This window comes from Triticum urartu, chromosome 6 (genome assembly GCF_003073215.2).
Source record: "Triticum urartu cultivar G1812 chromosome 6, Tu2.1, whole genome shotgun sequence".
Lineage (NCBI taxonomy): Eukaryota > Viridiplantae > Streptophyta > Magnoliopsida > Poales > Poaceae > Triticum > Triticum urartu.
The window spans coordinates 62342199-62353208 of record NC_053027.1 but is presented as its reverse complement, the minus strand read 5'-3'; positions in this window follow the sequence as shown (position 1 = coordinate 62353208).

The window sequence follows — 11010 nt, the reverse complement described above, 5'->3', positions numbered from 1 at the left end:
CCCCAAACCGCCGCGCCGCCGCCGGAGCCCCTCACCGGAGACCTCGGAGGTAGCCCCGCGCTACATCTATTCTTTTTCTCGGATCGTTTTCTTCTAATCGTTCCGATTCTTTTCTTCTCTAAACCGTTCCGGTTTTCTAGATCGGTTTTTCGTTTGGTTTTCTTCTCCGAAACCCTAGATCGGATTCGTTTTCTTTTCTGATTTAGTTGCCTTTGACCGTTTGCCGGACCGTTCGTCCTAACGAACGTGATCACCGGATTCTTCTAGGTTAACGAACGTCCGTTTGTTTAACCGTTCTTCGTTTTTCTTCTCGTCGGAGTTATTCCGCGATCGAGATCTCAGATCCGATCTTCGTTCTAGTTTATCTTCTCGCTCGTTTATCGGAATCAGGTGATTCAAGCGCCTGGAGTTTCGTTTCGAAACCGCCGTTCCGTCTAATCAACTTAAACAAGTTTTTGCCCCGGTAAAATTTGACCTAGTTTCAACTTGCTAGAACCGAGCTGTTTTCTTCCGCCGTTTGTTTTTCTGTTTCTTTGTTCGGTTCGTTCTTTCTTTGCAACCGGAGTTCTTAAGTTGAACTACCTGGTTCGATCTCTTGTTCGAGTTTTACCTGTGCATTAGATGAGTACTTATTGTATGCTTGTTGTTTGTCTGCGATAGATTACCCGGATTGCGCCGCTTGTTACTTCGAAACCCTAGGTCTCGCGGATCATCAGCAAGGCAAGTAACACTTTGATCATACCTTTTCTACAACCCACTTTTTATTGCAATAGATCAATCCTCTCACATTGCATGATTAGGATCTAATTAAATTGTGGGATGGGAAGTAGATGAGGTAGCACCTATTACCTGTATTATTATGAAACCTTTGGGAGTTACTCTACGTTTGCTTATATTGCCATGCTATGCTAGTAGACGTGGATTGGGTGAGTGATATCCATGACAGATGTGAGATGATAATTTTAATGGTTTATCTAAGGTGGCAACTTAAACACACATCTGGGTGGATTGAGGCACCTGATGTCTATCAGGACTTGCCTGTTTTTTTTGGACCGCCACCCAGGCTCAAAGGGATCATAAGATCTTTCATGCTAGAAACTTCCGTGTGCAGCCACATGCTACTATGGGCTCTGGCATAGTTGACTAAGTTGTGCGAACTCTTACGGGGTGGACTAGCAGATGTAGGGGATGTAGGTGTACCGGTCTACCCCACATGTAAGGTGCTAGTGCTTCTGAAAGACTATGTCTCGGTCATCCGTTTCTCAAACACCATGTAGTGCGAGAAAACAAACGGAGGCGATCGAGTCATGTGGGGAAAAGTGCGCAAACCTCTGCAGAGTGTACAAACTAATCATGATTAGCCGTGTCCCCGGTTATGGACAACTTGAGTATCTAGTACTTGAATATCATGTTGAATCTCAACATGTTACTTCTAATTAATGTTGTTGGGTTTTAATTATTTTTAATTGGGATTGAGAATGCTGTCAACCATTCTCAATGTTTCACAACCACCATGATAGTTAAATAAATTTATTCCTTTGCAGTAGGGAAAAATTGGCTTTACGCAAAACTGTAACCATAGAGCTTTCCACCAGCCATATATGCATATAGTATAGCTGTTTCATTCCATTACTCTCTATGTGTTACATTGCCAGCATATTCCATGTGCTGACCCGTTTTCGGGCTGCAACGTTAATGTTGCAGACTTTTCAGACGACGATTGAGGTGTCTTTTAGGTCGTGGTTCTATACTCAGTGATGCCGCTGGAGTTGATGGACCCATTTATCTTCCGAGTCTTCCGCTGTTATCGATATAGATGGCCTTCAGCCATATTTATTGTAATAAGTTCTTTTGAGCCATCGATGTAATAAGTGTGTGATTGCAACTCTGCTATAAAACCTCGATGTACTGTGTGGTGTCAGCATTACTGATCCAGGGATGACACCGTAGCACAGTAGACGTGATCCATTCGGGTCAGGTCGCTACAGAGATGGTATCAGAGCACACGCTGACTGTAGGACACGACCACTAAGTTAAAGCCATAGATCACTATTCTCTTCTCATTTTCTAACTCCTCATCTTTTCTACTCTATTAGGATGACGACGCGAAGATTAAGTACGCTCAACCGGATGAAGGCACACCTTTTGGATTTCACCTGAAGGAAGTCACCAAGTACCTGAACATTGGATTACCAAGCTTCACGGGAACCTTCAACGCCACTCTGCCTGAAGAGGAGCGCTGGAAGATTCAAGCTCACGTTCCGGGAAGAACATTCGCGCCAATCACGAAGCCCATAGATAGTGTTTTCAATGCACCAACCTGGAGTCTGGGAAGGAGCATGGCAGCTCATATCACCATAGGACGCATTGGAGAAGTTTATCAAGAAGACCTCAAGGACACTATCTACCAGATTTGCGGACGCCGAGATGAACAATGGGAGTTAGTCAGCACCAAGAAGGATAGATCCATTGCATCTTTCATCCAGGAGTTAAACCAGCACATTCGACGCCACGAGAACCAGATGTGCAATGATATGATAGAGTTGAAGAATGCGAAGGCAAGGATCATCGAGCTAGAAGGAGAACTGAAGTCTACACGCAAGGACTACATGGACGAGATCGTAGCTCTAGCAAGACACAATGGCGATCTTAAGCAGGAGATTGAAGAACTCAAGAGGAAGTTAGCATCCCAAGGAGGAAGACGAGTACGTCGCATGTCCGGACAACTACATCATCATCGACGACACCGATTCGGATCCAAGTGAACCCGACTTTGAAGACGAAGCTGGAGCAGATATCATGGAGTCTTCCACCGGTTCAAATTTCTAGATGACCACCAGATAGTAGTAGTATTCCCCCATGTAAACACATTATAGTCGAGCACTTTTGCGATAGTAGACCGTTTGTAAGCCCTTGTTTGATTGATTGAAGTGATTTTGTGTGCATTTGCTCATGTGCATATGGGTAGTGTTTTCCCTTTAGACCCCCTCTATTCTTATATCTCGTCTTTTCTAAACCCTCAGATGCCTCCGAGACGTGACAATGGATTTCCACCGGAGCTCACTCAGTTGATCCAGCAGCAGAATCAATTGATGCAGATGTTAGTTCAGAACCAACAGAACAACAACAACAACCCACCACCACCACCTGTTGACCACTTAGCCCGTTTCCTTAGGCTGAACCCGCCGGTGTTTTCCAGTAGCACCGAGCCATAGTAGCAGACGATTGGCTCCGCAAGATAGGAAGGGAGTTGACCACTGCAGGATGCACGGATGGTGAGAAAGTGAAGTTTGCCGCTCACCAGCTTGACGGACCCGCGGCAGCATGGTGGGAGAATTCACAGCCACTTACCCAGTTGACACTGTCACATGGGATCAGTTTCAGCAAGCTTTCCGCACTGCCCATGTTTCAGCAGGAGCTATGGCCATAAAGAAGCGTGAGTTTCGTAACTTACGCCAAGGAGGAAGGACAGTTGGCCAGTACGTTGACGACTTTAGCAAGTTAGCATGTTATGCCCTAGATAACGTTGCTACGGATGCTGCTAAGCAGGAGAAGTTTCTGGAAGGATTAAATGATGAGCTAAGCATGCAGTTGATGGTAGCAAATTTCAACAACTACCAGGAGTTGGTAGATCGTGCCATCATGATTGAAGGGAAGCAACAGCAGATTGAGAACCGTAAGAGGAAGTATGGACATGGGAAGCATAACTCTAGAGCCCAGCAGAAGCCCCGTTTTACCCCTAAACCGGGATTTAAGTTTCAGCACACCCATGGAGGAGGTAGCTCGCACAACCATAATGGCCACAAGAATGGTAATGGGAATGGAGGAAGCAACGGCCAGAACCGGACCACCCCATCGACCCCAACCAAGAGAGACCTGAGTCAAGTCACCTGTTTCAAGTGTTCGAAGACCGGACATTATGCCAATGAATGTCCTGAAGGCCAGAATGGAAATGGCAATGGAAGCTCTGGGAAGAAGCCGAACCCTTTCAATAGGGGACAGGTGAACCACGTTAATGTGGAGGAGGTTGAAGATCAGCCCGATGCAGTAATAGGTAAGTTTTTGGTTAAGTCATTTACTGCACTCGTTCTTTTTGATACTGGTGCATCGCATTCATACATATCAAGGGGATTTGTGGAAAAGTATAGCCTGCCCACTAGGATTCTTAAAACACCTATGCTAGTAAGCTCGCCAGGAGCAGAGTACATGGCCAGACAAGGATGTTTCCAAGTACCATTAAGTATAGGAAGGCATGTTTTCCCAACAGATTTAATTATTCTGGAATCCCAAGGTCTGGATGTGATTCTTGGTATGGATTGGCTGTCGATGTATGGAGGAAACATCGATTGTGCTAGTAAGACAATTTTGCTTACCACACCAGAAGGAAGAAGGATCAAGTATGTATCCCGGCATGTGCCAAACAGGACACAAGTAAATGCCTCAGGAGTTGTGCAGGAGGAAGTACCAGTGGTAAAGGATTTTCCTGATGTATTTCCTGAGGAATTGCCAGGCATGCCACCGGATAGAGACATTGAGTTTTTGATTGAGTTATTGCCAGGTACAGGCCCAATATCGAAGCGACCGTACCGGATGCCAGCAAAGGATTTGGTGGAAATTAAGAATCAGATTAAGGAGTTATTGGATAAAGGTTACATTCGCCCAAGTTCTTCGCCTTGGGGATCACCCGTACTTCTAGTGGAAAAGAAGGATGGATCATTAAGGATGGTTGTAGATTATCGGGGATTGAATGAAGTAACCATCAAGAATAAGTACCCACTGCCAATGATCAACGATCTGTTTGATCGATTGCAAGGAGCTAAAGTGTTTTCCAAGATCGATTTGCGATCAGGGTACCATCAGTTGAAGATTCGAGAGCAGGACATACCTAAGACAGCATTCACCACAAGATATGGACTGTATGAGTATACCGTTATGTCATTTGGATTGACTAACGCACCTGCCTATTTTATGAACCTGATGAACAAAGTGTTTATGGAGTTTTTGGATAAGTTCGTCGTAGTGTTCATTGATGACATCCTGGTTTATTCAAAGAATGAAGAGGAGCATAAGGAACATTTGCGTTTGGTTTTGGAGAAACTAAGGGAACATCAGTTATATGCCAAATTCAGCAAATGTGAGTTTTGGTTGAAGGAAGTTGGATTCCTCGGACACGTTATATCCGGAGAAGGTATAGCAGTTGACCCCACAAAGGTTGAGACCGTAACCGAATGGGAAGCACCAACAACAGTTGGAGAGATCCGGAGTTTTCTTGGACTCGCAGGATACTACCGGAGATTCATTGAGAACTTTTCAAAGATTGCAAAGCCTATGACTGAATTGTTGAAGAAGGATACTAAGTTCAAATGGACTGAGGAGTGTGAGGCTAGTTTCCAGGAGTTGAAGAAACGTTTGGTTACCTCACCAGTATTGATTTTGCCAGATCAGACCAAGGATTATGAGGTGTATTGCGACGCTTCACGTCGAGGACTTGGAGCAGTGCTTATGCAGGAAGGAAAGTTGTTTCGTATGCTTCACGACAACTGAAGCCTCATGAGTTGAATTATGCCACGCATGATTTGGAGTTAGCAGCCGTAGTGCATGCATTGAAAACGTGGAGACATTTCCTCATTGGAAATCATTGTGAGGTGTACACGGATCACAAGAGTTTGAAGTACATTTTCACTCAGAAGGAGTTGAACCTCCGACAAAGGAGATGGTTGGAGCTCATCAAGGATTATGACATGAGATTGCATTACCATCCCGGAAAAGCTAATGTAGTAGCTGACGCATTGAGCCGTAAGAGCCATGTCAACACCCTAGTGAGGGAGAAGTACCAAAGGAGTTAGCAGAAAACCTTCGTGAACTATTTGCAAAATAGTTCCGAGAGGCTATGTAGCAGCATTGGAGATTCAGTCAACATTGATGGATAAAGATCAGAGAAGCTCAGAAATCTGACAAGGAAGATTGCTGCTATAAAGGAGAAACTGAGCAAAGGAAAAGCAAAGGGATTTCGTGAGGATGAGCACGATACCCTATGGTTTGAGGACCGTGTTTATGTGCCCAATGACCCGGAGATCAGGAAGTTGATTTTGCAAGAGGCACATGATTCACCATATTCGATTCACCCAGGGAATACCAAGATGTATTTGGATTTGAAGGAAACATTCTGGTGGACCGGAATGAAGAAGGATATTGCAGCATATGTAGCAGTTTGTGACGTATGTCAGAGAGTAAAGGCAGAGCATCAGAAGCCAGCAGGATTGTTACAACCATTGCCGATACCCGAATGGAAGTGGGATAAGATAGGCATGGATTTTATCACAGGACTACCCAGGACGAAAGCAGGCTATGACTCGATATGGGTAGTAGTTGATCGTTTGACAAAGGTAGCACATTTTATTCCAGTTAAGACCACTTACACCAGTGCTAAGTTGGCAAAGATATACATGACTAGATCATTTGTTTGCATGGAGTTCCGAGGAGTATCGTATCAGATAGAGGAACCCAATTTACCTCAAAGTTTTGGAATCAGTTGCATGAAACTTTAGGAACCAGACTAGAGTTCAGCACAGCTTTTCACCCACAGACGGATGGACAGACCGAGAGAGTCAATCAGATTTTGGAAGATATGCTGAGAGCTTGTGCACTAGATTATGGATCTAGTTGGGACGATAACTTGCCGTATGCGGAGTTTTCTTATAACAACAGTTACCAAACCAGTTTGAAGATGGCACCTTTCGAAGCTTTATACGGAAGGAGGTGCAGGACACCGTTGTCATGGGACGAAGTTGGAGACCGTCAGTTCTTTGGACCAGATTTGATTAAGGAGTCTGAACGGAAAGTTAAGTTGATTCGCGATAGGCTCAAGGTAGCCCAGTCCAGGCAGAAGAGCTACGCAGATTCAAAACGCAAGGAGACAGTTTACGAAACCGGAGACAGAGTTTATCTCCGAGTATCCCCACTTCGAGGAGTTAAGCGCTTTGGAGTTAAGGGAAAGTTAGCACCGCGTTTCGTTGGACCGTTTAAGATCTTGAAACGTATGGGAGAAGTCGCTTATAAGTTGGAATTACCAGAGGGACTGTCAGGAGTTCATGATGTATTCCATGTTTCTCAGCTGAAGAAATGTCACGCCGAGATGGCGGAGATACCGCTAAGAGATACCGTGCCTTGAAGCGATTCAGTTGAAGGACGACTTAACGTATGAGGAGAAGCCAGTCAAGATTCTCGATTATGCCAGCAGAGTTACTCGCAGCAAGGTTATCAAGTTTTGCAAAGTTCAGTGGAACCACCACTCAGAGGATGAAGCCACCTGGGAGAGAGAAGAAGATTTGCTCAAGGACCACCCTCACCTATTTTCTAGCCAACCCGAATCTCGAGGGCGAGATTCATCTTAAGGGGGGTAGGTTTGTAACATCCCAAATTTTCAATTTGGAATGTTATACATAGATCATCATGCATAGCATATTTTCTTACATTTTGGTTGATCCTAGAAATTTCACGCAACTCAAGGACCCTCGGAGAGAGTTGGAGATTTCGTTATTTTCATATTTGAGAGTTTTCTCGAATTTTGAAAAGAGGATCATTTGATTTATTTATTTTATCTTCAATAATTTTTCCGGTGTCAAAATATATGAGAGAGGGAATAATATGACTTTCCCAAATTTAGGAAAAATGAAGATTTAATAAATAGATCAATTTTTGTTTGCCGGAGTTTTATTTGCATTTTATTTGAATAGGGAAAAATGCGCGTTTTCGAAAATTGCATTTTAGGTCCGGAGAAAAGTTCATTTTGTTCGGCTCATTTTTAGGAGTCGGGGAAAATTTACTTTAGATTTTTCGGAGTTCGTTTAGTTCTCTTTTTGTTTTTTTTCTGCGCGCTGAACCGTTTAAAAAAAACTTACCGCAGGCCCAGCCAGCCACCACCTCAGCCTCCCTGCGCGCGCAGCATGCAGCAGCGCCAGGAGCCGGCCGGCCGCCGCCGCCTCTTGCTAGGACCGAATCCTAGTAGGACTTTGGTCCTACTTCCGTATGTTCCTTTTCTATTTCTAGATCTTTTCCTTCCCTCTTTTCTATTCCTATTCCTAGTCTAATTCTTGTCCCCTACCCCAAGTCTCCTCACCCCTCCCCAATATAAATACCCAAGCACCCCCCCCCTCTAAATCATCAAACCCAAAGCCTAGAGCTCCACCACACCCCGCGCCGCGCCACCCCTCACCCGCGCGCCGCCCTAAGCCGCCGCCCGCGCCGTGCGTCACCGCCGCCGCCGCCCCTCACCCACGCCACCGCCGCCGCCGCCCAACGCCGCCGCCGCCGGAGCCCCTCACCGGAGACCTCGCCGGAGGTACCGCGCCGCGTCTCTTTTCTTTTCCTCAGATCGTTTTCTTCTAATCGTTCCGATTCTTTTCTTCTCTAAACCGTTCCGGTTTTCTAGATCGGTTTTTCGTTCGGTTTTCTTCTCCAAAACCCTAGATCGGATTCGTTTTCTTTTCCGATTTAGTTGCCTTTGGACCGTTCGCCGGACCGTTCTTCCTAACGAACGTGATCACCGGATTCTTCTAGGTTAACGAACGTCCGTTCGTATAACCGTTCTTCTTTTTCTTTCTCGTCGGATTTATTCCGCGATCGCGATCTCAGATCCGATCTTTGTTCTAGTTTATCTTCTCGCTCGTTTATCGGAATCAGGTGATTCAAGCGCCTGGAGTTTCGTCTCGAAACCGCCGTTCCGTCTAATCAACTTGAACAAGCTTTTGCTACAGTAAATTTGACCTAGTTTCAACTTGCTAGAACCGAGTTGTTTTCTTCCGCCGTTTGTTTTTCGTTCTTTCTTTGCAACCGGAGTTCTTAAGTTGAACTACCTGGTTCGTTCTCTTGTTCGAGTTTTACCTGTGCATTAGATGAGTACTTATTGTATGCTTGTTGTTTGTCTGCGATAGATTACCCGGATTGCGCCGCTTGTTACTTCGAAACCCTAGGACTCGCGGATCATCAGCAAGGCAAGTAACACTTTGATCATACCTTTTCTACAACCCATGTTTTATTGCATTAGATCAATCCTCTCACATTGCATGATTAGGATCTAATTAAATTGTGGGATGGGAAGTAGATGAGGTAGTACCTATTACCTGTATTATTATGAAACCTTTGGGAGTTACTTCTACGTTTGCTTATTATGCCATGCTATGCTAGTAGACGTGGATTGGGTGAGTGATATCCATGACAGATGTGAGATTGATAATTTTAATGGTTTATCTAAGGTGGCAACTTAAACACACATCTGGGTGGATTGAGGCACCTGATGTCTATCAGGACTTGCCTGTTTTTTTTGGACCGCCACCCAGGCTCAAAGGGATCATAAGATCTTTCATGCTAGAAACTTCCGTGTGCAGCCACATGCTACTATGGGCTCTGGCATAGTTGACTAAGTTGTGCGAACTCTTACGGGGTGGACTAGCAGATGTAGGGGATGTAGGTGTACCGGTCTACCCCACATGTAAGGTGCTAGCGCTTCTGAAAGACTATGTCTCGGTCATCCGTCTTCTCAAACACCATGTAGTGCGAGAAACCAAACGGAGGCGATCGAGTCTTGTGGGGAAAAGTGCGCAAACCTCTGCAGAGTAACAAACTAATCATGATTAGCCGTGTCCCCGGTTATGGACAACTTGAGTATCTAGTACTTGAATATCATGTGAATCTCAACATGTTACTTCTAATTAATGTTGTTGGGTTTTAATTATTTTTAATTGGGATTGAGAATGCTGTCAACCATTCTCAATGTTTCACAACCACCATGATAGTTAAATAAATTTATTCCTTTGTAGTAGGGAAAAATTGGCTTTACGCAAAACTGTAACCATAGAGCTTTCCACCAGCCATATATGCATATAGTATAGCTGTTTCATTCCATTACTCTCTATGTGTTACTTTGCCAGCATATTCCATGTGCTGACCCGTTTTCGGGCTGCAACGTTAATGTTGCAGACTTTTCAGACGACGATTGAGGTGCTTTTTAGGTCGTGGTTCTATACTCAGTGATGCCGCTGGAGTTGATGGACCCATTTATCTTCCGATTCTTCCGCTGTTATCGATATATATGGCCTTCAGCCATATTTATTGTAATAAGTTCTTTTGAGCCATCGATGTAATAAGTGTGTGATTGCAACTCTGCTATAAAACCTCGATGTACTGTGTGGTGTCAGCATTACTGATCCAGGGATGACACCTTAGCACAGTAGACGTGATCCATTTGGGTCAGGTCGCTACATAATGATTTGCATGTCTCAAGTGATTCAAAATCAAGTGAGTCCAAACGGTCCATTTGCATGGAGTTTCTTCATGCATATACACCAATAGACATGGTTCGCATGTCTCAAACTTTTCAAAAACGAGTGAGCCCAAAGATCCATCAACATGGAGCTTCTTCATGCGTTTTATACCGATATGACTTAAGTGGCAGTGCCACAAGTAGGTGGTACTATCATTACTATCTTATATCTTTTGGCATGAACATGTGTATCACTACGATCGAGATTCAATAAACCATTCATTTTAGGTGCAAGACCATTGAAGGTATTATTCAAATAAACAGAGTAACCATTATTCTCCTTAAATGAATAACCGTATTGCGATAGACATAATCCAATCACGTCTATGCTCAACGCAAACACTAAATAACAATTATTTAGGTTTAACACTAATCTCGATGGTAGAGGGAGCGTGTGATGCTTGATCATACCAACATTGGAAACACTTCCAACACATATCATTAGCTCACCTTTAGTTAGTCTCCGTTTATTCCTTAGCTATTATTTCGAGTTACTAACACTTAGCAACCGAACCGGTATCTAATACCCTAGTGCTACTAGGAGTACTAGTAAAGTACACATCAACACAATGTATATCCAATATACTTCTATCGACCTTGCCAGCCTTCTAATCTACCAAGTATCTAGGGTAATTCTGCTCCAGTGGCTGTTCCCCTTATTACAGAAGCACTTAGTCTCGGGTTTGGGT